This window comes from Lynx rufus, unplaced genomic scaffold (assembly GCF_022079265.1).
Source record: "Lynx rufus isolate CCGP_SWC_20201006 ecotype Redwood Valley unplaced genomic scaffold, mLynRuf1.p SCAF_22, whole genome shotgun sequence".
In the NCBI taxonomy this organism is placed as follows: domain Eukaryota; kingdom Metazoa; phylum Chordata; class Mammalia; order Carnivora; family Felidae; genus Lynx; species Lynx rufus.
This window is the reverse complement of record NW_025814837.1, coordinates 202,715-227,018: the sequence shown is the minus strand read 5'-3', so window position 1 is coordinate 227,018 and position 24,304 is coordinate 202,715. Positions and strand designations below refer to the sequence as shown.

General features: G+C 35.8%; 1 protein-coding gene and 1 long non-coding RNA gene across 2 annotated transcripts in view; one reads left to right on the top strand and one right to left on the bottom strand.

Annotated features, from left to right (window-relative positions):
- RIT2 (Ras like without CAAX 2) overlaps positions 1–24,304 on the bottom strand; it is a gene marked incomplete at its 5' end in the record, with an annotated part of 239,965 nt that overhangs the window by 46,006 nt on the left and 169,655 nt on the right. The gene's annotated exons all lie outside the window — the stretch shown is intronic.
- On the top strand, positions 7,258–23,873 carry LOC124517643 (uncharacterized). The gene is made up of 3 exons (XR_006963519.1): positions 7,258–7,331; positions 8,986–9,053; positions 23,730–23,873. It is a non-coding gene; the product is annotated as an uncharacterized LOC124517643 (long non-coding RNA).

Sequence of the window (24,304 nt, the reverse complement as noted above, 5' to 3'; positions counted from 1 at the left end):
ACACAATTATCAAAACATACAGATATTAAAATGTAAATGGATGTTTATTTAAATGTGCTTGTCTTTGTAATGCAGTGCCACATTAAAGTTCACACAGCAGTTTGGGAGCACATGTCTGGCAATTAGATAGACAAAGTTCTAAGTCTCAGGACTGATGATCATCTCGTTTCAGGTCTGGTGGTAATTATCACTAGTCATGGTTTTTTGGTTTTGCTTTGTTTTTTTAAGTTTATTTATTTTGAGAGGGAGACAAAGTGCAAGTGGTGGACGAGCTGAGAGAGAGAGAATCTCAAGCAGGCTATATACTGTCAGTCCAGAGCCTGATGCGGGGCTCTAATTCACAAACTGTGAGATCATGACCTGAACCAAAGTCAGATGCTTAACTGACAGAGCCACCAAGGCACCTCTATCACTGGTCTCTTGTGTGAACTCTTCCCTCTAGTGAGATAGAGCTCCTCATTTTCACTCAAACATTCTTACAAAAATTCTCAGTATTATGACTGTGTAAACCTGAAAAGCCTATCACTTTTCTTTCCATCAGACTTGCCTTTTTTTTTTTCCTCCAGATCCACTCTTACCACTCCAGAGAACTTCCCTATGACCCTGTATTGTTTTACCTCCATCTTGTTCAGTGCTCATATACCTCTTACCATCATACTAGGACATAGAGTTTCAAAGAATGAAACCTGAGAGATCATGAAAATTATCAGTAGGAAGACTGGAGTTCCAAAGGTCGAAATGAAATTGCCAGATAGGAGGAATATGTTCATTGTAGCCTGTGTTGCCTGTACTTTTGTGGGTGTTTCATCTAAGGAATTATTGCCATGATCAATGTCAATGAGCATTTTTTCTGTTTTCTTCAAGGAGTTTTATTACATTTTCAGGTGTTATATTTAAGTCTTTATTCTGAGTTAATTTTTGTGAGTGGTTTAAGATAAGGATCAGGTCCCCAGTCTTAAAAAATATTAAAATTCCTGCAGATCTTTTGTTAATATGGGTTATATACTAATATTTCCATATTATAAATTAAAACACACTTTAAAATCTTAATACATTTTAAAAATTATGTTAACAGAAAGAACTTTTATGAAACAAAATAATTTACAGAATATTTGGTGAGAAAAGTAAAATTGTTTTATGTTTTTGAAAATCCATGTGGCTTAATAAAAGCTAAGTTTTCATTTCTGCTTCTCCTATGGCTAATTTTATGTGTCAACTGGGCTAAGGAATGTGTGGTAACACATTATTTCTGGATATGTCTGTGAGGGTGTTTCTGGAAAAGATTAGCATTTAAATCAGTCCACTGAGTTGAAGAGGATCCACTCTCACCCCAACAATGGGTTCCATCCAATCCAATCCCTTGGGAAACTGAATAGAACAAAAAGGAAGAGGAAGGGTGATGTTGTTATTTGTGCTTGAGCTGGGACATCTATCTTCTGCCCTCAGACATTAGACTGTGACTTGCACCACAGGATCCCCTGGTTCTCAAGCCTTTGGACTCAAACTGGATTATACTACCTGCTTCCCTGGTTCTCCAGCTTTCAAATGGCAGCTACAACCTCACTGATACAGCTTCTTAATTCCATATTTGCCAATATGTTATTTGGTTAAAGTATATGAAAATCTGGGATTACACAGATTTGTAGTTGGAGAAAAGAAAGTATTTTTATTTTCCAGATAATTGTGCATGTTCCCTTTTGATACTACACCAGAACTTGGCAAGGAGTAGTTTCCTAAAAGTTAGTTGCAATGTGGAAATTTGAGACCACATCAGTAAACTCTTTAAACTTATTACATTTAAAATCCATGTCAATCTTGAATTTTTCTTTTAATGGGAGGGAAAGAGACAGAGTACAAGCAGGGGAGGGGCAGAGAGAGAGGGAGACACAGAATCTGAAGCAGGCTTCAGGCTCTGAGCTGTCAGCACAGAGCCCAACACGGGACTCGAACTCATGAACTGCGAGATCATGACCTGAGCTGAAGTTGGATGCTTAACCAACTGAGCCACCCAGGCACCCCAGTCAATCTTAAATTTTGAATGAGTCTTTGTTTGTAAGTTGTTTTTGAGAAATCCTGCAAGTTTCATTCAGAAAACATTGGTTTACTGACCTAAGCTGAATTTCTAAATGTTGACACATTTCATCAAAACATGTCAAAATCTCAGACTCATTGACATTGCCACTAATTTAATTAGAAAAGTTTTGAAGTATTGCAAAGCTATCCTGGTTCACGTGGCATATATTTTCCAAAATACTAATTTTTATTTGAAAGTTTGATAATGCCATCATTTGTTCTCCTTAAAGTAATAAGCTCATTCATTCAACTTTTGGGAAAATATCTGCCTAATACCTAAGTCTAAATCTTTTGTCAGATAATCATTATTGCAAATAAAAAAGTGGTTTTCTATGAACAGAGGGGCTAATTTAGCATGCCACTGGATTGCCCAAATGATATTCCTGGAGATAACCATCTAACATCACTATGAGACAGAAGAACTTTATGTGCACCTACCATTTTCTCATACAGAATATTACAGAGATATTTCTGAGGGTAGAAATTTAGTGAAATTTCTACTAATTCATCAAAGACATTCTTAAATGAAACTGGCATATGTTTACTATAAGTGTGAGGCGAATGAAGAATTTAAAAAAATTGGTAGTATAATTTGGTACCACCACATTGACTTGTCCTAAGGCACCTGCAGTTTTATCTATAATTTTAGTACTATCAGTGTAAATGTCAGCACACTGAGAAAATGAGAATACTGTTATTATAAAAAGAATTTTGACATTAAGGGTTTTCTGAATAGGTCTTGGGGGATTCCCCCGGTGGTGAAGGTACCACACTTTGAGATCCACTGATTAAAGTTTTATATTTGAAAGAGAAAGAGAGAGACAGAGACAGAGACACATGAATGCCACTACCTTGGCCAAAATATGTTTTCCATAGCCAATAGCAGTGCAATTGCAATGTTATACTTTCAGAAAATAATTAATTATCTCCACTTCTTAACCCCCAAAATGCTATTTATAAGGTCTCTAGTAGCAGTGGTTCCCCGAGTGTTTGCTTTCTTTTTGTCACCTGATAATCACTCTGAGCTACCAACTCAGGATCAAGTACAGATTCATAAAGTGACAAGTAGATAATAACTATTATCCTGACTGTAGCCCACTCTTCTGTGCAACCACTTTGACTCTCAACTATCAAATTATGGCCACTAAGCTCTTCATAGCAGTTTTGGAAATTCATGGAGTATTATAAATATCTTTTTTAAAAGTACTTTTTTTTTTCTTTTTCCCCTGTTATTTATTTTTTATTTATTTGTTTTGAGAGAGAGTGGGGAAGGGGCAGAGAGGGAGGGAGAGAGAGAATTCCAAGCAGGCTCTGCACTTCAGCACAGAGCCTCACTCGGGGCTCAAACTCACAAAAGTGTAAGATTATGACCAGCGCTGAAACCAAGAGTCTGATGCTTAACTGATAGAGCTGATCAGGTACCCCTGTTTTCTTATTTCAAGATTATTTATGTAACGTAGCACTCTGACAGGAGGGAGAATTTACATTTGCACAAGAGCGGACAGCTTTCAAAAGGGAAGCAGAACAGCAAACAAGGGAAAGAGAATATAATGAAGAGTATACATATATTGATAGTTGATAGTCACACATTCTAACTATATATGCAAAGATAAATATTTTGGGAGTGGGGTTAAGGAGAACTATCTATGTGAGTAAAAGGGGTGTGTGGTTTTAAACAGTGTTTAAGATGAAAAAACAAAAGCAAAACCCCAATGCTCAATAAATCTCTACATCTTGGAAAAACAGCTTCTTTGTCACTACTTCGACTAGCCTGATGAGATGGCTCTACAGATTCCTCACTTGATTTTGTATCGGCTATAAACATAATTTCTATAACAAAGACAGTATTTTCTGAGATGAGAAAAAGACCCATTTGTCAGATAGTCCAGGAGCCTGAATAGAGTGACATAAATGACCTGAGTCCTCACTAGAGTCACCAGATAAAATGCTTCACTCACTACATTTTCTTGCTTAGGGAACTATAGTTTCAAAAAGAAAAACTATGGAGCACCTGGGTGGCTAGTCGGTTGAGCATCCGAATTTGGCTCAGGTCATGATCTCACAGCTCGTGAGTTCGAGCCCTGCATCGGGCTCTATGCTGACAGCTCAGAGCCTGAAGCCTGCTTCTGCTTCTGTGTCTCCCTCTCTCTCTGCCCCTCACCCACTCGCACTCTGTCTCTGTCTCTCTCAAAAATAAACATTAAAAAAAATTTTAGAAAAAGTAATCAACAAAACTGTAAGTCTTCAATTTCTTATTGGGAATTTTTCCATTGCTTTGTCTTATATATTTTTCTGTGGGAGTTTTACTATTGAACATACTGTTCGATTTTTTTTTTAATGAAATATTTTTCTATTTCCATTAAGATTCAAAGAGATTGTCATGTGCAACTCGAATAGGGCAGATAATAGTTCTAAAATTCTTTGGGTTTATGAGCCATAATGAGATATTTAATATTTTCTATTAAAGTGTAATTCTGGGTACACTTGGGTGGCTCAGTTGGTTAAGCATCTGACTCTTCACTTTGGCTCAGGTCATGATCTCATGGTTCATGAGATCCAGCCCTGTGTTGGGCTCTGTGCTGGCAATGCTGTGCCTGCTTGGGATTCTCTCTCCTCTCTTCTGCCCCTCCCCAAACTCACATGCATGCTTTCTCTCAAAATAAATAAACCTTAATAAAAACCTTTAAAAAATAAATAAATGTCATTTTGCTTATCACCTTAAAAGATAGTTAAAAGGGTGAAAAACTGAACCCCAAATTCATTTCTTATTAGTAATAAGATATATGAAATTGCTTTATTAATGTCAGCTTTTATTGAAAGGTCTAATTCTACTCTTTCTGCCCTCCTGTGCAAAACTCTAGTAAAAGTCATGTTTTCTTAACCATATTTTCCTCTCTAAATTAATAGCTGATTATCCAAACAGCAGGGGAAGTTGAGGAAACACTACTTCCCCATGAGCCTCCTCACTGTTACTTAGAGACTTCAAAATGAATATGTGTTTTAAGGCTCATGTTTTCATTAGTTTCTAACTCTTCCTTAGAACTGTTTGAACTGAATTTACTCTTAGGCCAACCAGAGGTATTATAAGTGGTTCCTTCAAATGGGTAGGTTACAGGAGGGAGCAGCTACATGTAAAATTTTATCTCTTGACTTTAATTTTATCCATAAAATGATCCTAATAAAATTTTCGAAGTCTTTTTCTCCATCCTGCCCAGCATTTATTCTCCATTTAAACTGAACTGTTTTACTTCTTGGCCCCATGGATAGAACATAGGCATTTTTAACCATTCCTCATAAATTACACATATCCTTCTTCTCAGTCTAGGAACCTACTCCATCATTTAAAACTAGCTCAGATCTCACAAGTTCCATTATGCCCATTCCCACTTCTTAAAATCCAGTCATCTTTGTTATCTGGACTCTTCTTATTTAAGGGAGTAGTCTTACCTAGAGAACTGGGAGACTGAAGTATAGTGATGCTAAATAATGTCATGAAACTAAATGAGATCACATACCAATTGAGTGCAGTTACAAAATAAGATCTGAACACTGGTAACATAAAGAGGAACCAGAATCAGACAAGAAACCCAAATTAAAAAAAAAATCAAAAGACAGTATCTCAAGGAGGAGAAGGTGATCAACTCCTCCAAATACTGATGATAAATCATGAGTCATTTTATTCCCATATTCTTTGTTATATGATAGAGGGAGATGACCTTAGAGATTAACTAAAAAGTTTCTTGATTTTTTATTCTTCTTTTTGCATTATTCCCAGGACAGCCTGATAACTTTGGGGAATGCCTTCTCTCATAGCTAAGCCTTTTTGTATTTCCCTTTAGCACTACACGGTTAGCACTTTTCTAATAAAGTAAAACCTTGGATTGCAAGTAACTTGTTCTGTGAGTGATCTGCAAGATGATCAAACATTTCTAATAAACTTTAACTTGATAAACAAGTGATGTCTTGCAACACGAGTAGTATGTGATGCCCAATGTCATATGATCACAAGTGAGCCAATGGTTCTTCTCTCTCTCTCTCTCTCTTTTGCTGGCTCTCACGGTGGGATTGTGGGTGATCATCTCCCATGCTTAGTCTCAGGCTGCATTGTTTGGCAGAAATCATTGATTTTTCAGAACATTGGAAAGGTGCTCACAACTGGCACTAGGGTAATTTTTGTCACTTCAAAGCACCTATGGACAGTCCTTTGCTTTTCCATATACGAGTTAGCTTAGGAATGCTTTGCTTCATTCTAGGTCAGGCTGCCTGCAGATATAAACCCTTTCCTCTGCTGCCTTACTGCAAGTTACATTAAATAGAGTATATTACAAGAGTTCATTAAGACTTTACTGTAGTGAACATCTGTGCAAGCATATGGCATGGCCCCCATGAAGAAAAAAAATCCATAGAGCCAATAGATAGCAGTATTTCCGTTAGTGATAGTGAAAGTCATCTTACACAGTAACCCTCCTCTCTCTTGTTTCCCTCACACCAGCTACGGAGGTTTCTAAAGGTAAGTGCAGGTTAATTTGTTTATTCTTCTTTATATTTTATATTGTCTTTATTATTTTGTATTGTATTACAGTACTGTAATCATTTTTATATGATTTTTGGGTTGTGAAACAAATCATCTGAGTTTCCATTATTTCTTATGGGGAAATTCACTTTGATATACAAGTGCTTTGGATTACCAGAATGTTTCTGGAACTAATTATGCTTGCAAACCAAGGTTTTACTGTACTTCTATTTTCTTTGCTATCAAGGTTAGCACTTAATTTGTAAACATGAAAGAACACAGTAATTTCGTAAATATATACATTTTATTTACCTCTAAAAGAGCCAGGCTATCCTCCTCCTCCTCCTTCCACGATGCCCAGCAGGGAGATCAGTCACACATTACTACTCAGACACAGTGAGAACTGCAGAGACTTGCATCTGGTGTCAGGAGTATGATGTACTAGTCCTGGCTCTAACAGGGACTTGGTACTATCAGTGAAGTCACTTGTCTTTTTAATCATTGGAATCCTATTCTTTTAATTTTTATTTACTTTTGAGATGTGTGTGTGAGCAGGGGAGGAGCAGAGAGAGAGGGAATCCCAAGCAAACTCCACGCTGTCAGCACAGAGCGCCGCATGCAGAGCTCGAATTCATGAACCATGATATCATGATCTGAGCTGAAATCAAAAATCGGATGCTTAACCCACTGAGCCACCTGGGAGTGTTCATTTTTAAAGCACAAATATCTACCTAGGCCACATCAAGTAAGTCATATATACTATATCACATTGAATAATATAAATCATTGAATAATTTATTATATGAAAATAATGGGTACAGCTAATTAACTATCCAGTTCTACATTAGTTACAATGCTTGCCTCTACGTTATTCTTCCAAAATTCTTCTAACAATTTTCTGGATTATGAGGGTTAGAAATAATGTAACATAGGCTTCCTCTTTTTTCAAAGGTTAAAATAGATAGTGATGTCTTAGAGGCCAAGGTTTTACCTCTGATTTCTACTTCTGATTTTAAAAACGGTTTTCATGGATGTCTCAGTGCAAACAGCTAAAAAAACTCTAAATCCAATAAAGGCAATGGAATTGTTGTGTGGTACACTTTTATTATAGTAAACAGTTCATATTGTACAGTAAAAGCTGATTCATATCCTGTCATTTATCAAAAGAAGAATGAAAAATCTTCAAGTCCTGCCTTGCTAACTGGGGAGGATGCAATTTTTCTTTCAACATTATGAGAAATAAAACATAATAAAAATGATGAAAATAACTGTCAAGTAAGTTGACACTGGTGAGAGGCATACACTGTTTACCTATAGCATCTTTTCCAGAGAAAAATCTTGAATATACCAAAGGCTGTAGAAAAATTGTCTTGAACATTTATATGGCTCCTCTCTCTTGGAACTAAGGAGAGGGACAGCCAAGAGCACCCACATCTGCTCCTGAGCTCAGTGAGCTGGGTGTTAAGTACAGGGGTTTATGGGAGTTTTCTCACTGGGTTGTCTTTCATTAGGCATCCTTCTGAGGTGGACACTATTATCCTGGCTTTCAAAAAAAAAAAGAGAGAGTTCATGTAGTATGTGACAGGATTTAAACACAGTTCTAAATATGTGCATCTTTTTGTTTAATGTTTTTTTTTAAATCTTGGAATGTTATTACCACATGTTTCAATTTTTTTTTCCTTTCACATAAGACCTTCATCCAACCTCCTCTAAACTGAACTCCTCATAGTTCTTCAGAATCTGCTCCTCTTCCTATTTCCTTAGTCAACAGGACTAGTATTGTGTCTCTTAAATCCTTGTCCACAACTTTCCCTCATATGTGAATGCTGGGTTCCTCCAAAGAGTTTAGCTACCAGAACTGCAATATAAGACCAAAATGGAATAAATTGTGAAGATTATTTGACACTTGCCTTGTAAAACATCCAGCTATGGTTCCTGCCTCCTTAAGAGAGGTGTTTGCTCAGAACATCAAGACAGTGGAATAAGGGGACTTTTGATAATAGCAATACAAATAAGTTAAGATCCCATTTTTGTCTGCACTCATCTGCTGCCTAATCTTAGATAGGCCCCAATTCATATTTACCCATTTGTAACAAGAAATAATAGAACCTCATAGATGACAGATTTAAGGAACATAAACGTGTTTACAGACAGCATCTACACAGTAGGCCCTCAGTACATAGTAATCTCCTTCTTCACTCCTTAGCTTACTTTGGAGCTGTATAGAAGAAATGTAAAGGGTAGGAAACCAGGCAAACAAACTAAAAAGGAACACAAGATCCCAAGGAAGGGTTACTTAGGAAATCAGAAAACTCTTCATGGTTGGGGATTACAGTACTGGAAGGATGGAGAATATGGATTTACTTAAGAGGTGTCACTTTTTTTCACTCAACAACCAGGAAGAAGACACACTTCTACGAAATCCTGGAATCTATAGCCAAAACTACATCTGTTCCTTTCCCACAAGGTAAAAAACACCCACGAGTGAATAAGATTGATAGTATTATGGAGATTAGTTTACATACGGCTTTCTATTTTATTTTGTTAAAAGTAATTAATTTCAAAAAGTGGGCATTTTATATATTGTTTGTTACAAGTCATGAGGAAGAGCCCTCACAATGCCATCTCAGCACTGTCAGATGTAAGACAATCAAGACTTGGTTGTGACTGTTGCTCAGGGTCACTGTTTGGTCTTGAAGCAGGACTGCCCCTGAGGCTTTCAGAGTATATTTGCCTCTTCAGTTGAGTTCCACAAATATTCCCTTGCTATAAACTGGATTTACATGGGAAGAACCCATGGGAAACAACATAGTTGTCACTAGTGGGAAGAATTAAGGAATTTACTTATTTAAAAGGCAATTTGAAATGTTTTAGAGAACACTAAAATCACAAGGTATGATCCCCTAGAATACAGTAGCAAGATCATGGTAAATATGAAGTTAAGACCTAGAATAAAATTATACCTCCATCCGTTTTGATTAGGATTTTGAGTTTACATAACTTAGATATCAGATTATTTACCCAACTTCTTTATTTGCTCTCATTTCTGCATATGCTGTTATTCTAGGTCATAATTCTTAACTTCCATAAAGATATGCAGGCTGTTATATAATTCCACAGAATATATGGTTTTAATGATCTGACCTTTGAAGCCGTTACCCCCACAGAACTTTAGCCTGTGTTTCAGCATAGGTGTTTGAGGTTGCTGTTCTGTCTTCAGTCATTCATTACCACTCATCCTCAAGTAACCACAGGTCTGAAGTACCATCCTGAGTTCAGAAAGCCCTAAACAACTGTCTGAAGAAATCTCCCCTTGGATTCATCGTTATTAATTGTGGAGGAAACAAAACAGCCTAGGATTTGTGAACTTCATATTATGGAAAATTTTACCCTACAGTCATAATGAAGTTAAAACTGAAATCACTTCCAGGAAATAACAGTCCTTTTCTTATTTTTTTTCCTTATTTTTTAAGCATTGAGATTATAGTTGATGAAAACTAATTTGCTTTATTTAATTTCCAATAGTATTATAATATTGCCTTTCCCTCCTTAATAAAGTCTATTGAGCTAAAATTAAGTATTACAAAAATAAATAGAATAGGGCATATAACCAATAGATACTAAATTGGAAAGATAATTACAGATCTTCCTTCAATCAGACTGTCCCATCTAATGGGGCTATAGGACAGCAAACTTGTTAAAGGACATTAAATTGCACTTGATGCTCAATTCTGACATAGTCTCTCCCTGACCCCTCCCCCTACTAGTGGCACCTAGCCAATTAATGGCTACACTGCTTGTTGAAAATCGGGTTGCCACTGATTTCCAGACAATTGCTTCAGAAAAAGGTTTTGTCTTTATTCACAAAGGCTTAATTGGAAACCTCCCGTCCCTCTGTTAGGGAAAGGTTAGTGATAACTCAGATGCAGATGGAGCCATAAAGAACCCTCCCCTTGGGATCTCAGCATGCTGGAAAAAGGATTTTCATAGGTCTTTAATCTTGATCAACCCAAGGAAATGCACCCAACCTTTTTGCTTAAATTGTTTATTTTAGTTTCAGTGTTTGTTTGTAATTACTTGTTAACCTCCACTACTGTCACACTGTCAACATATTAACTTCAGCAGTTATCAGGAGGGAATTAAGTATTCTGAAAAATAAATAAACAGGGCCCTCTGTCAGGCCTTCAGAGGTTGAAAAAATAAGAATACAGTGGATCAAATGAAATTCTACCTCCTTGTTCTCCCTGCCTCTAGTGAAGGTATAACAACGGATTCAAACTTTATTCTCTTTTCATGAAATTCCAACATAAGTATGTATTAAAGTGTTACAGAATAGTAAGATTATAGACTTTCTTGGAATGGATCTTAGAAATAACCTAGTCAAACCCTTTATCCAAAGCACAATTTCTCACTCCTGCATTTCTAATATTCATCTTTCATATCCATTCAAACACCAAAATAAATGTGTAAAAATATACTAAATGCACTTATTCATCTTCACTGCCATTACAGTAGCCCAGGTTAACACTGTTTCCTGATTAAACTGTTGTAATACCCTAATTATTATCTCTTTTTTCTCAACCTCACTTACCTATTTTCCTCTCAGCAGCTAGAATGATCTTTTTAAGCCAATCAACATCACCTCCTTTCTTCCATGATTACTTTTGAATGTTAAAATAAAGACTAACATCTCACAGAAACCTGCATGATATGGATCCTGCATATCCTTCTAGTCCTATCTAAGAATATCCCTCCCCGTGATGACACATCTCCATCCATACTGGCTTTCTTTAGTTTCTTATTTGCAATGAGCAACTTTTTGTTTCCTGCTTATTTGCTTCCTCTGCCTCTTCATTTCGCATGCTTCTCAGCTAGAACATTACCTCCATACAGAGCAGGCCAGAGTCTCTCAGGCCAGCCTAATTCTCCCAAAACATGTTATGAGAAATCTTGCACTTGGTTTCATTGAGTTTATCATAATTTAAACTTAGATAATTATTTGTATATAGGTTTTATATCTCTCCTCAACTAGGCAATAGGCTCCGTGAAGTAAAGACTGTTTCTATGTCAGTGACCACTGTATTGTTGGCACTTTATTTTTTATTTAAAAAAAAATTTTTTTTTAATGTTTATTTATTTTTGAGACAGAGAGAGACAGAGCATGAATGGGGGAGGGTCAGAGAGAGAGGGAGACACAGAATCTGAAGCAGGCTCCAGGCTCCGAGCTGTCAGCACAGAGCCCGATGCGGGGCTCAAACTCATGGACCGTGAGATCATGACCTGAGCCAAAGTCGGACGCTTAACCGACTGAGCCACCCAGGCGCCCCTTGTTGGCACCTTAAAAAGTGCCTGACATATGGTCTGGCTCAATAAGCATTGGTTAATCAAAAGAGTAGCTGAATAAATGACCTTCCTTTATTTTAAGTTTATTTATGTGTTTTGGGAGAGAGAGAGAGAGAGAGAGAGAGAGAGAGAGAGAGAGAGAGAATCCCAAGCAAACTCCATGCCATCAGCACAGAGCCCAAAGCAGGGCTGTATCTCATAAAGTGTGAGATCATGGCCTGAGGCAAAATCAGGAGTCTGACACTTAAGCACCTGAGCCACCCAGGTGCCCCAGTAACATTCACTTAAAAAATATCATTTCCAAGTACTCCTTTTGAGACAGGTCATCCCAGTAATGGCACAACAAATTCCATCCATCCTTAGTCTGGTTCTCAAGCTACACACAGTTGGTCCTGTGTGGGTGTTAAGATAGTATATTCCCCTTATGCGCTTACTGCTGTTTTTTTTCAGATGACTTTTACTCTAACTTTATCTTCTTTAAAAGGATTAGTTTTTAACTGCTAGCTGCCTCCCTCAGGATCTTGATTTCCATGTTACTTTATGGATTTATATTCAAACTATTATGCACATTCGCTTTAACTTGCTTAAATTGCTCCAAGAGGTAAACTTCACAGCTGAATCCTTAGGGAAATTGTCCCTCCTATTGTTCTCAGGACACTGCATTATTACTTCGTCAACCTCCCTTACATTTTCCTCTTAGTATCCTATACTGGGCCCTTTCCCTCTGAATGGCTCCTCCTTGTTCAAATTAACAACCATATCCTCTACTCCATTCTATTAATTCTGCAGGCATTCCCTTGGCAAGTTCATCTTCTCCCTAAGCTTCACTAGCACCAATGACTGGTGACTTCCTTCCTTTATCTCTTTCTCATACTCACCTTCTGAGTTACAGAACAGAGAAGCTTAAACAGCTATTTTTAAGTGTTTCTAAAGACAGTCTTTTCTTTAATATGCAAAAATATTAATTGGATGCTACTGCTATTAGATATAGTTGCAGTTTTTTGAACAGTGTACTCACAGCTTATGTACTCACTGAGCAGAGGCCCAGTGTCACTTTGGACATCAGATTCGAAGAACTACAGGGCTTTTCCTGCAGTTTTGTCTTGTAGCTTGCTGTATTTATCTATTTTTATTTCACATAAAAATGACTTATAAAGCAGGCATGTAAATAATGCAAGAAACACAAACTGCAAAGCTCAAGTGCAAAATATATGACATATCAGAATCAAAATTGGATAGAATTAGAAATAGGGTAAAAACTGAAAGCACGAATTTTAATTAGGATTATAATTAGGATAAATAACATTTATCCTAATAGTCTTATACTTGGGTTCAAAAATCATAAAAAATGCAGAGATGCTTGAGGTCTTATTTAAAAACCAGTTCATGGAAAATGAACTGCATGCTCAGTATGATGAACCAGGAATATGGTGTCATTACAATACTAGATGCAGTATTAAGCTGAATAAATATAAAGAAATATATAAATATATATAAATATAAAAACACTAAAAATAAGAAATTGAGCAATTGTACTGCTTTTGGCACAGGTCAGAAAACATCTGCTGTCGTGTCTGCAGTTTTGGGTATCGTGTTTTGAGGAAAATACTTATTGAAGTATGCACTAACATGGAAGTCCTGATGAGCAACAATGTCTAATATCATTTCCTGTGTGCACAGTGACAAGATAAAAATAGGAAACACTGCTAAAAAAAAAAAAAAGTAAAGGCTAAAAGGATGGAGGCATTATTTCTTTTATAAGAAATATTTAGAGTATGTTTTATCACAAAGCAACTCTTTAAACCACATACAGGGATTTTTTTTTTTAATACTGTATTCATGGCTAGGATTGATTGTCCTCATAACCTGTGCAGATTACATAGATGTTTATATTCTCTCTCATTTTCTATTTATGTAGGGGTCCTAGAATCCCAAAGCTGTGTTGATGTCAGGCAATTTGAAAGCTTATGTCCGATCTATTTATGAAACAAAGCAAAACAAACCTCTAACATTTTAAGCTTCTTTAAGTGGAAGTAAACTAAGGGTTTGGGAGTTAGCCCTCAGGGAATGGTGGCTCTGTCACCTACCAACACTGTGACCTTGTGCAAGATACTTAACTTTACTAAGTCTAGTTTCCTCATCTTTAAAATGGAGATAACAGTGCCATTAATCCCTTTATTCCCTGATTCAATACACATTAACTATTCTTCCTGTCAACAGTAAATTCCAGTGACTTCATCATCTCACCCTATTTTTCATTCCAGTTTTGTTTACTTCTTTGCATTGGCTCATTGTACCAGATTTTCCTAATGTCACATTATCCAGAGAAAAGAACTAAGAGCCACAATATTTAGTGCTAAAATAAGAGAAGAAAGGAAGTAGCTTGTTACCTTTTGAATTCACTAATACATCTTTTTTTATTTACAGAAACCTATTATCTACCTCTCAAATGGCCATTTGTTAATTATTCATTGTATTTACTTAGGAATAATATAGCAGAAGTGACATTTTAGATGATGGAGTTAATTATCTTTCTGTTCCATTTACGTCTTTATTGAAACTTTCACTTAAGTTACCCAACATTATGTCTTCATTTTCTGGTAAGATTACTACAACTTAGATTTAAAAGATATATATTCAAACAGATTGTGGTAGTAACTTTTGTCATATAGATTATTGGTGATGAACAAAGCTAGAAAGTAAATTATTAATCTCTATATATTAAAATAATCTAAAAAGAGGTTTTTTTAGCAACTACATTTGATGTTATAAGGCTACACAATGTTATTTAAAGGTAAAACAAATTAAGAAATGTAAAAATTAAACATTTGGTTTAAAATGGAAATAAGGTAATTCTTAATGAGTTTTGATATAATTATGTTTTTTCAACTGATTAAATAACACTCATGTTTTAAGTTAAACTGAAGAATGGCTCATGTCTCACAATGTAGCAATTCGATATTCTGATAAGAGTTCTTACACTGGCAAGGGATTTATTACCTAAAAATCACTCACAGATAAAATAGTATCTGAAAAAAATTTTAAATTATTCACCAATTAGAGAAGGAAATGTTGAACTTTCTCAATAAGCTAATCTTTTTATGACCTATTAGATGACAAGCAGTAAGTTTCTAGTGAGATAAAGTAAGCATAAAAAATTCCATGCAGACAAGTGACATCAACAAGACGGCCAAATAAAATGCCCCGTGTCTATATCCCTTCTCCCTCAACAACAATTTGGCGTTCATCCATAGACAAAGTTCCTTTGGGATCCAGCACAATACACGAAGGGATTCAGTGGGAGTCTTGCTGAACCCTGCACTGAAAAATGGGCCTGTAGATTTCAGTACCACCTTGAGCCCTGAGGTGGCTCATGCAATGGCTCCAGTCCCTCTCAATTACAGTCCAGTAGCCTCTAGAAAACTCTGATTTAGATAATTTGCCCATGGTTGAGAAAGTCTTTGTGGAGTCCAAAAGTCCACTGGAAAAGTTCCAACACCACCATTAGAGAAAAAAATAAAATCCAAGTTTGGACACATTGGATAAGGGAAGAGAAACCATTTGATGCTTCCCACATCACCCGTCTTACAACATGGCACAGCTCAAAAGAACCCTTTTTAGTTATGATTTCTTCTGTGTGGGAAAGTGACAGCATGCGAGCAAGTGCCCAGCTTCCCTAGCCATGTGGGACACTGCCACAGAGGCCCGTTTCACTCTTTTCTCATCTTGGGTACTGAGTCCTGAGCTGTACAACCAGGGGCAGTGAACTACTGGGAGAACAGCAGCCAGGGCTCTGAATCTATCTAAAAGTATGTGGATCCTACAAACTGTGTCATAGACTCCTTTGGGAAGCCCACCCATAAATCACAGGTGTGGCTTACCTGGGCATTTCCCCAGATGGCCCAAGGGCACCCCAGAACTCCACATGACTTACCCATACACCTCCCAACCCAATGGGTTGCTCCCTGTGGGCACTACCCACTGGCTGTGAAAGCAACCTTTCACAAATGGCTAGTGAGCATGCACAGAAAGCCTGCTAAATCTGCAGGAAAAGACCATAAACTTTAGTCTTAACACTGCCCTTGGAGGAGCAAAAGAGAGGGTGTCAGCACCTGGCATGCTGTATTACAAGAAAGCATACAATCTTAAGAATTCTACCATGGGAAGGAGCAATAAGTGCAAAGTAGGTGCATCTTAAAAGGTCTGAGAAAGTCTCAGAATCCCTAGCAGGGCTGACACAAGGTTTTCTTCTCTCCCAAAGTAGTCAATAGTGACTAGAGGAGGTGACTGCTACTTCAAATGTGAAAATAGCAATGCAAGATGTTAAGGGACATGAAAAATCAATGAAACATGATACCAACAAAGGATCACAAAATTCTTACAGTAATTGACCCCAAAGAAATGGAAATGTGCAATTTACCCAATAAAGATTCAAAATAGTGGTTCCAAGGAAGTTCAATGAACTATAGAAACAGACAATTCAGTGAAATCAGGAAAACAATACACAAAATGAGAAGTTTAATAAAGAGATGGAAATCATAAAAAAAGGAAGCAAAACTCCAGGAGCTAAAAAATACAATGAATGAAATGAAAAATATAAAGCAGAAATAAATGAAATAGACACCAGAAAAACAACAGAAAAGATTAATGAAACTAAGATCTGGTTGTTTTAAAAAGATTAAAATTTATAAATCTTTAGCTAAACTAAGAAAGTGAAAATTCAAATAAAATCAGAAATAAAAAAGGAGACATTACAAGTGATGTTACAGAAATTCAAGGAATCATGAGACCACTATAAACAACTACATACCTACAAGTTGGATAACCTAAAAAGAAATTCCTAGAAATGCATAACCCACCAAAACTGAATCATGAGGACACGGAAAATCTAAACAGACTAATAATGACTTACAAGATTGAATCAAAAACTTCCCAACAAATAAAAGCTCAGAAACAGATGGTTTCATGGGTGAATTCCACCAAAATTCTACCAAAGTCATTTAAAGAAGAATTAATTCAATCCTTCTCAAACTCTTCCAAAAAAAAAAAAAAAAGAGGGAATGCTCACAAATTAATTTTATAAGGCCAGCATTACCCTCAAACCCAAGCCAGATAAGGACACTATAAGAAACTACGGGCCAATATCTCTGATGAATATAAATGCAAAAATTCTCAAAATAGTAAACAGAATTCAATAGCACATAAAAAGATCATACACAATTATCAAGGGGGATTTATCCCTGCAATGCAAGAATGGTTCAATATGTACGAACCAAAAAATATGCTATACCACATTAATAAAATGAGAGATAAAAATCATGTGATTATTGCAATAGATAGAAAAAAGGGCAAAATACAATTTCCATTCATGATGAAGAACTCTCTCAACCAATTGGGTATAGAAGGAGTGTAACTTTGGGCATTTGGGTGGCTCAGTGGGTTGAGCATCCAATTCTTGATTTCACCTCAGGTCATGATGTCACAGTTTGTGAGATAGAGTCCTGCATCAGGCTCTGCTGATAGCACAGAGCCTGCTTGGGATTCTCTCTCTCCCTTGTTCTATGCCTCTCCTCTGCTCATCCCCCCCCCCCCGACCCCGGTCAAATAAACATTAAAAAAAAGGAGTGTAACAACTTAATAAAGGCCATATACAGTAAGCCCACAGCTATCATCATAGTCAACAGTAAAAGGTTCAAAGCTTTTCCTCTAAGATAGAATAAGACAAGTGATGGAATCCCACCACTTTTATTCAACATAGTACTAGAAGTACTAACCAGAGCAATTAGGCAAGTAAAAGAAATAAAAGGCATCCAAATTAGGAAAAAAGTAAAGTCTCTTTTTATAGATGGTATGGTCATATATATAGAAAATCCTACAGACTCCACTAAAAACTGCTGGGACTAATCAACAAATTCAGTAAAGTCACAGAACACAAAATCAACATACAGAAATCAATTACAATTCTATACACAACAAACCATCTAAAAAAGAAAACAATTCCATTAATAGCATCAAAAACAACAAAATACTTAAGATTAAATTTAACCGAGGAGGTGTAAAATCTGTACACTGAAAACGATAAGATGAAAGAAATTGAAGAAGACACAATATAAAGATACCAATGTTCATGGATCTGAAGAACTCATACTGTTAAAATGTTGATACTCTTCAAAGCTATCTATAGGTCAATTCCTATCAAAAATCCAATGGAATTTTTCATTCAAATAGAAAAAAATTGTAAAATTTATATAGAAAACCAAAAGACCCTAAGTAACCACAACAATCTCGAAAAAGAACAAAGCTGGAAGCATCACCCTTTCTGATTTCAAACTGTGTTACAAAGCTATAATAATGAATACAGTATGGCACAGAGAGAAAAACAGACATAACTAATGGAACACAGTAGAAAGCCCAGAAATAAACCCTCACATACAACTATTACCTAGCAAAGTACCAGTAATACTCAATGGGGACAGGATAGTCTCTTCAGTAAGTGGTAATGGGAAAACTGAATCCAGAAAGATGAAATTGGACACCCATATCTTATATCAGTTACAAAAATTAACTTTGAACAGATTAAAGACTTCAATATAAGACCCAAAACCATAAGCTCCTAAACATTGGAGAAATGCACCTTTAAATTGGTCTTAACAATAATTTTTTCAATATGACACCAAAAGCACATGCAGCAATAGCAAAATATAAGCAGAAGTACATTAAACTAAAAAGCTTCTGCACAGCAAAAAGATCAATCAACAAAATGAAAAGGCAGCCTACAGAATGGGAGAAAATACTTGCAAACCATATATGTGACAGTGGGTTCATATGCAAAATATAAAAGGAACTCCTATAGCTCTATAACAAAAAAAATCCAGATAAAAAAATGGACAGAGGACCTGAATAGACATTTTTCCAAAGAACATATACAGATCACCAACAAGTACATAAAGTATCAGCAGAAGAATGCTAATCAAAACCACAATAAGATACCACCTCACACCTGTTAAAATGGCTACTATCAAAAAGACAAAAGATAAGTGTTGGCAAGGATGTGGACAAAAGGAAATCCTTGTGCACTGTTGGTTAGAATATGAATTGGCAGAGCCACTATGGAAAACAATAATATAATCTGGTAATCTTAATTTTCAGTATATATCAAAAGAAATGAAATAAGGGGCTTGAAGAGAGATTTGTATTCCTACACTCATTGCAGCAGCATTCACAATAACCAAGATATGGAAATAATCTGTGTCTGTTAATGCATGAATGAATGCACAATAAAGAGGTGGTATAGATATACAATGGATTATTATTAAAACATAAAAAGAAGGAATTCCTGCCATTTTGACAACATGGATGGATCTTAAGGATATTATGCTAAGTAAAATAAGTGAGACTGAGAAAGACAAATACTGTATGTGGAATCTAAACAAAATAAGCTCATAAGAACAGAGAGTAGAATGATTGTTGCCCAGGGCTGGGAGTGGAAGAAATGGGGAAATGTTGGTCAAAGAGTACAAACTTCCAGTTATAAGAAAGAATAAGGTCTAAGAATCTAAGCTATAACATGGTGACTGTAATTAGCAATATTGTATTATATACTTAAACGTTGCTCAGAGAGTGGATCTTCAATGTGCTTACCACCCCCAAAGTGGTAATTCTCTGAGATGATAGAGGTGTTACTTATCCCTGTGGTAGTCATTACAAAATACACAAGTTTGTCAAATTAACACATTGTACACCTTAAACTTATATGATGTTATATATCAATTATACCTCAATTAAATCTGGAAAAAAATTCTTACATACTTTTGTACTTATTTAAGGTATTGACTTACTCAAATCCTTGTAAATTCAAAGTTGCTTGATTCCTTTCTCTGAATGTTAAAATAATGGAGTAAAAAAAAATAAAACTTGATTTAATCAGTTATATATATATTAATTTTCTCAAAGAGAAATGTAATGACTATCCTGAGCAGCATGATTGTCCTTCTTCCAAATGTTTTTTTTTCAATATTTATGAGACAGTGTTGGTTCTTCATGAGAAGATCAGTTGGGGAAGATTATTTTTTCAAATTTATATTTTAATATTGCAGAAAGACTTTATGTGTTTCCATATAATTCACATGCTAGGATATATTTTAATCAACAAATAAGAAATTATCAATTGATTATTTGTTAATAATTGGTTATTAATTATATATTTCAGTACAAGGGATTCTTCAAAGCCTTCATACCATAATGAGACAAGATTTTCAGAAATTACACACATAACAAGATTTATTGAAAATGAAGTGCATATAAATTTAGATTTGCATGAATTTATATTTATTTCCCAAAGAAGAACAGAAAAGTAGAAAATAGATAAAAGTAGAATGCTCAAGGAAGTTGTCATGGGATAAGTAGGATTTTAATTACTCTTTGTTGAGTTCATTTCACATGTGCTATAGACTTTTCCTTTGTGAAACAATGTTTTGAGGACTAATATGGCTTTTCTTTTTTTTTTTTTTTTTTTTTTTTTTTTACATAAAACCAACCATAGGCAAAATGGATATAAATTCTGGATCATATATTGAGAACTTCTACATAACATTAAAATAATCTCCCAACCTAGGAAAGCATTTTTTTTAAAGAAAGTCCTATACAGAGCCATCTTGAGTATTTCATACAATATAATGTCATAATAGTCAATTGCCTTTTCAAACTGTTCTAGTCTTTGAGCCAGTGATCTGATTGGTGAGCAGGCAACATGATGGAGTTATAAAGGAGACAAGTAGACAAAGATCCAGATATTCCATCCCCTGTTTTAAATGTTAAAATCACTTTATTAATTTTAACATCTTGGCAAAATTATTTTGCTGATTGTTGAGGAATAAGTGGGTGAAGGAAGAGTTAATTTTAACAGGGAACTAGACAATGCCTAACTAATGTCCCGCAATTATAATAAATTTTAGTGTCAGTTTAAAACATAGAATCTCTGGGGCGCCTGGGTGGCTCAGTCGGTTAAGCAGCCGACTTCAGCTCAGGTCACGATCTCACAGTGAGTTCGAGCCCCGTGTCGGGCTCTGGGCTGATGGCTCAGAGCCTGGAGGGAGCCTGCTTCCGATTCTGTGTCTCCCTCTCTCTCTGCCCCTCCCCCATTCATGCTCTGTCTCTCTCTGTCTCAAAAATAAAACGTTAAAAAAAAAAAATTAAAACATAGAATCTCTGATGGTAAGACATGTTAAAAGTCTCCAGATAATAGTTTTTTTTTAATATCTCATTAACTGGTTTTATAGCATATGACCCCCCTGTAGATAAAACTGTGGTCAAACTTGATCACTTTATTTGTCATATACATATATCTGAATCTTCAATGTCTTAGCTTAGGCTGTTAGAATTGGAAGGGAAATCAGAGGCCAACTACTGTATCCAGGAAAGTTCTCAGAAATGATCCTGATGGTTTCCAGACATACTTGGCTGTTGGTACTAAGAACCTCCACACCTCATAAGGCAACTCTTAAAGTGGTTCGAGGATTCCAAAATCTACCAAAGAATTTATTCTATTGAATAGTATTTCCTGCTACTGTTCACCAACAGTCTCAATTCCTCCTGTAGAACTGTACATAAGGAAGTCTAATTTCTGCTTCACTGGCACTTCTCTCATTATTTAAATATAGGCCTCATCTCATACCAGTGACAAGCACTGACTGAGTGCTGGTAGTTTTATGAGCAATGTGCTAACCATCTCAGGTTTCTTCAGTTTTCATGTTAGGATTTGTCCTGGGGCTTGAAACACCTCTGTTCTCACCAGGCTCCACTGAGGGATTCAAATATCAGCCAATATATATAATCTGCTCAAGTCATATATTATATGACACACTGGCAAAAGCTCTGAAGAATAACCATAAATCTTTTATTAGATACTTCTCATATGGTATTTGAATTCTACTGTGGTAGAGACAGGCTAAATGCTCACCAATCCCATTTCTTCTTTTTGGACACATAGGAAGACTATTTCCCATCCTTCCTTATATGTATGCAGGGGTCATGTATCTGGAAGATGACCAATGTAGGGTGGTCAAAGTTATATAAGCTACTTCCAGGCCTGGCATAGACCCCTGTGTCACTATCACTCTTTTCATTTACAAACCACAGTGGAAATGTCACAAGCCTGAGTGAACCTTGGACTTCTGAATCATCCTGTGGACAAAAGCTGTCGAAACTACATCAGATTCTAATATGAGTAGCACACATTAAGTCACTGAGAGTTTGTTTCCTTTTACTATAATAGAGTCTAACCTTCTTCAATTTACTAAGTAATTGATGTCTGAAGTGGGGTGTTGTAACCCAAAATCAAGCTCATGAAATTGATTTGGTAATTGGGTGGCTTGCAAGCTAATATCACATGCTACATATGAGATTCTAGAAAGATGGAATTCAGTGATATACAGTGGCAAAAAAAAGAGTAAAGTTGTTACTCAACAGATCTCAGAAGACAACACATTTGCCTAATGAGATTGTGGCACTAAGGCAAGATTTGGAAATTAAAAATGTTAGCAGTATGCATTATATTTTTATTGTCTGTGCTTGGCAAGGGTTTGTAAGATAGAGATAAGTTAAGGCAATAATTGGCTAGTTTTCAAAAAGATATGAAAGAGAACAAAGAGAATCCAGAAAAGTGGTACCTTACTTGGGCAATTACTTGTAGACCAGTATTTCCAAGTAGAAATCTGAGTCACACAGGTAATTTAAATTTTTCACTAGGAAAAATGGCTAGTAATCCATATTTAAAAGTAAAAAGAACTTGGTTAAGTAAAATTTAATAATATCTTTTTAAAATTTATATGAAATATTTCAATGTGCAATCAATATAAAATATTAGTTAAGTATTTTACACTTTTTTTCATACTAAGACTTCAAAATCCAGTGTGTTTTACACTTACATCACATCTCAATTTGGACTAGCTACACTTAAGTACTCAGGAGACATATGTGACTGGTAACTACAATATTAGACAGTACTATCTATCTAAATAGATATAGAATTTTGAAAAGATTTTGTGTAACAATGGGCCAATTAAAGTTCTCAGTTGAGTAAATTGATTGAGGAGAGACCAGGAGAGAGGTTAAGGCTCAACTATATTATTTTGGACATCTCTAAAGTGGCTGCCATTAATCATAGAAAGAGACACATAGTGTGAGAAAACAAATAAGCAAACCAGTTTTAAAAGTTATATCTTGCAACGAATATTAAGAGCAGTCACTAAAGCATATTGATCAGAAGTTTAATAACTTTTTCTGGGATAAGCATTGCCAAAGAAACCATATGTTCAATTTAAATATGGTGGACTATTCAAGACTTAAAATCGAGCTTTCAGTTCCCAACTTTTAATAGACAAGAGTCAGCTTTCAGGTCTCTATAGGCTCGGAACAAAGTATGCTTCCCAATGCTCAAATCAAAGATTAATCGGGTATTATAGAGATCAATGGGCAAGAAAAGAAAGAGGCTCTAATCAAGTAACCTACCTTGACTCCTGATAGAGAGTCTTTTCAAATAACTGTCAAGCTGAATTTCAGAATTACTAAGGAGTGGCAATTGCTATATTTCTCATCTGTTCCATTTTGTGAATGGTAAAATCTACTGGATTATTCAGGTTCTATTCTGTCCCTGTACATGAAATGTGACAAGAAGTACATAACTTTTTCTGGTGCATAGGTCACTGGACAAAGAATCACAAAACACATGAAAATTACTATACTTCTACCATAAAACCACCTGTGTAATCACATGTTTTCTTACCCCCTGTGGCAACTGTAGATACTCTGTGAATATGACGGTTTCACAAGATGGAAGGAGCCTAGATCCTTGTGTCACTACTTGGAGAAATGCCACCTAACAGAGTTGCTCAACCTACATCAGATCATGGCATGAACTGGAATAAATCCTTATGTTGTTAAATCACAAGATTTTTGTTGGTTGTTTTAGAAGCTAGCAAGTATTACCCCACTAGGGCCCTTACTCTAGTAATGTATAAGCTTCTAGACTTCAGAATCAAAAACTAGCTACCCTTTAGCCACTATCAAGGCACTTTGCACTTAACAGACTAAAGAAAAACAATGAATGGATAAATAATGAGGAAATAGTTCAAATACCCTAAGGTAGATCATGCTTAGACTCCCACTTGAAACAAATGATCATTTGCTTTTATCATGCACTGGGAATGTAAAGCTGGAAAGTTAAAAGAATATCTTCATGCTCATGTGATGTGACTTTAGTGCCCATATGGAAAGTCTTTGCTGTCAGTTTCAACAGTTCATTGAAAATAGCTGGTATCTGACCTGGTTTGATCTCCATCTAATGTTGTTTGTTACTGAATACTTTATGTCAGTATG